Raw genomic sequence first — 3,853 nt, forward strand, 5'->3', positions numbered from 1 at the left:
TTTAATATGCTTACAGCCAATAATAGGAACAAAATTTTAAAGATATCTTGTTTAGCTAGCAGGATTATTGGTATTCCTACTCCTAAGTTATCAGACTGTGTTACTTCAGCTACAATCCGAAAAGCACATATAATTCTAAGTGATCCAGATAATCCACTACATCGGTATTTCACTCTTCTTCCATCTGGCCATAGATATAGACTACCAATGTGTAGGAGGATTAACTTTAGTAAGAGTTTTGTTCCTTCAGCTATTCATGCCTTAAACACACAGAAAATCAGTTATCATCATACACTCTGATATTTGAGTGTTTGTGAACATTTTTGTGATAAGTTTGTATATAGTGTGTCGTTGTTTTTGTGTCACATACACACCCTCTGTGAAGATAAATTTCCTCTTTGAGGACAAATAAATAAATTATGAGTGAAATACATTTTGAATATAGTACAAACATTCAGATCATTGCTTCCAGTAAAATACATTTATAAAATGGTTTCAGCATGTATGAAATAAAAAGAATTACATAAAAATACATATTTATTGTGATCCCTAAAATAAGTGTGAGAGGAATATTCATTCAAATGTTAATGTGTTAGAATGCTTGATGCCACAGATGTAAGTGGATATGAGAATCTTAAAGGCCTTTTGAAAACAAGGATAGAAAAACCCATAAATCAAGGGGTTACAAGTCGAGTTGAAATATGCAAACCAAAACAAAGCATCAAAAACAACAGCTGGGGTCCAATTATTGAAAAAAGGGTCAAGAGCAGCAGTAGTGAAAAATGGGAGCCAGCAGAACAAATAAACACCCATGACAACGGCCAGAGTTTTAGCTGCTTTTCTCTCTCTGTGAGCAGAGCTTTGGCTGTTCATCCCTCCAGTCACTCTTTCTGACATAACCTTTGCATGTTTTTTGTGCAACACAGAAGATTTTCACATATAGAGAGCTCATGATCATCGCAGGAAGGAAGAATACAATAATTGGACATATAATACTCCACTCCTTATTAAAAATCACAACACAATTTCCCACACAGTAAGTCTGCAATATAATCATCTTCATTCCAACTGCATTCATCCCAGAAAACACAACAGAGAAACTGTACACAAATGTAAACAGCCATATGAAGGTAATAAATGCAGTCACATTGTTGTTTGTGACCCTCATTTTGTACCTCAGTGGGTCACAAATGGCCATGTACCTGTCAACAGATATAAAACTGAGATGCAGCAACGAGGACATACAGAAGCTCATGTCTAAACTAGAATGAACTTTACACAACAAATCTCCCAGATACCAGCAGCCTTCAACAGATCGCACCATGCTGTACGGCATGACAAAAGAGCCCATCAGACAGTCACTGGCAGCCAGAGAGCGAACGATCAGATGAGTTGGAGACTGAAGCTGTTTGAAGTGAGAGATGGAGATGATGATCAGCAGGTTCCCAAAAACAGTTGTGAGGATCATCAGCAACAAGACAGCATATATTGCCACTTTAACCACAGTAAGACAATGCCGTTTCAGGCAGGAGTTCGGCTGGAGTGGATAGCAGAGAAATATATTCTCAGTTTGAGTCTTATTTGAAGTCATCACGTCTGATCCAGATGCTGAAATAATGTTCTTTGTAAAAAGGTTGACAATTATAAACATAGGTTTAGTAAAGATAAAGATAAAAATATAGTACATGCCCGTCCATTTTAATTCCCTAAATGGATTCAGAGCATCTCAGTTTCATTCATATATACTCTCACATTTGAAGGAACCCTCCTACATCTATCACTGTTACTCATAGCTACAAAAACAACATAAACTCTGGAGATTAAAATGAAAAAAAAAACAAAAAAACATCTGTGATGCTCATCTGTGAAGTAAAATTTGAAAAGTGGTCATTTATAGATATACGAAAGCAGCTAGGGATGCACAGGCATTATTATAAGTAATGGCTGATAACCAATAATGGCCAATATTAAAAATCTGTAATTGTTACACTACACTAAAAAAATAAAATCCATAACAATAAAAACTAAACGGTACAAGTAAATATGGGTATCACAACACTGTAATGTATTAAAATGTGTATTTGTTTTGGGATTTGCTATTAGTGTTTTTAAAGATTAACTTTAAAGGAGAAGTCCACTTCCAGAACAACAATTCACAAATAATTTACTCACCCCCTTGTCATCCAAGATGTTCATGTCTTTCTGTCTTCAGTCGTAAAGAAATTATGGTTTTTGAGGAAAACATTTCAGCATTTTTCTTCATATAATGGACTTCAATTGTGAACCCCGATTTTGAACTTCCAAAATGTAGTTTAAATGCAGCTTCAAAAGGAAGAAGGGTCTTATCTAGCGAAACTATTGGTCATTCGAAAAATAAAAATTTGTATACTTTTTAAGCACAAAAGCTTGTGTAGCACAGGCTCTGGGATGCGCGTTCTTGAATGATTTTAATGTAACTCAGGAAGAACGAGTCGTCTCTGAGAGTGATTCGTTCAGTCGCGTATGTACAACATCTTATTAGGTTCTGTACTGGAATTAGTTCACCTGTTTCAAGTTGTCTGGTTCTTTGAGTGGTTCGTTCATCTTATGGGGCTGTCACGTGATGAACGAACGACTCACAGCTGAAAACTTGTCAGATAAGAGGTGAGGTGAGCTAATCATAGACTAAAGACCCTGGTAAACAATGAATTAATCTTTTCTGTTTCTTATAGCATTACAGTTTTGTCTTGTTTGTAGTGTGATCAACGTTTGTGAAAGCAGTAGATGTGTTAGGGAAGTAACAAGTAATATTTTAATTATATTTTGCTAAAATGAACGGAATGACTCGAAAAAAGATTTGTTCATTTTGCTGAACGAGACTCAAAGGTCCGAGTCGGTAAAATGATCCGAACTTCCCATCACTACTACGAATCACGTCTAAGTTCATCGTCTGTGTACTCAGATTCAAAAAGGTAGAGAATGGCAAAAAATTCCATCTTATTTTCTCCTACAACTTCAGAATCTTCCTTCATCATTGTAGCTTTTTGTTTGTAAACAGCGTGGACTTACTTGTACTTTGTTAGTCTTTGCGCGTTCGCTTTGTAAACACTGGGTCTGTAGTTCCACGTGACCTTTCAACGTGATTCAATAGTACGTAGTGTTGTGAACTTGCATCTCAGAGCCTGTGCTACACTAGCTTGTGTGCTTAAAAAGTATACAAATTTTTGTTTTTCAAAAAAAGGAACGGTCGTTTCGCTAGATAAGAGCCTTTTTCCTCGGCTGGGATTGTTTAGAGCCTGTTGAAGCCGCATTTAAACTACATTTTGGAAGTTCAAAATCAGGGGCACAACTGAAGTCCATTATTTTGGTCATTATTTTTATTAAAAATCCTGAAATGTTTTCCTCAAAAAAAAACCATAATTTCTTTACAACTGAAGACAGAAAGACATGAACATCTTGGATGACAAGGGGGTGAGTAAATTATTTGTAAATTGTTGTTCTGGGAGTGGAGTTCTCCTTTAAGTGAGCATTAGATATACTATGGGAATAGTGAAAAAAACAGTTTATTTAAGGGGGTCATGAACTGAGAAATCAAATTTCCTTTTGACATAGAACAGGTCAATAACCTACAAAACTTCCATACCTAAAATAAATATTTTATGGTCACTGGTATGCACATTGATCATAAAACACAGCTCAGGGTTACGTTCTGGTGGCGCTGCTCTGGTGGCGACTCGGACATGTGCACATTGGCCAGCTTGTTTGTGTGACGGGTCTAGTGACAGATCCGGAGACGTTAGATCCATGTGCGACATCTTTAATGAACAATGAGAGTGGTACACCAGGCAGAGTTCAAAAGCCAGCAAACGGGAAC

At 36.5% G+C, this 3,853-nt stretch overlaps 1 pseudogene; it reads right to left on the bottom strand.

The window, feature by feature from the left end:
- Nucleotides 1-573: 573 nt before the first annotated feature.
- On the bottom strand, nucleotides 574-1,591 carry LOC127182921 (trace amine-associated receptor 4-like; annotated as a pseudogene).
- Nucleotides 1,592-3,853: the final 2,262 nt, after the last annotated feature.

This window comes from Labeo rohita, chromosome 20, assembly GCF_022985175.1.
Source record: "Labeo rohita strain BAU-BD-2019 chromosome 20, IGBB_LRoh.1.0, whole genome shotgun sequence".
NCBI lineage: Eukaryota > Metazoa > Chordata > Actinopteri > Cypriniformes > Cyprinidae > Labeo > Labeo rohita.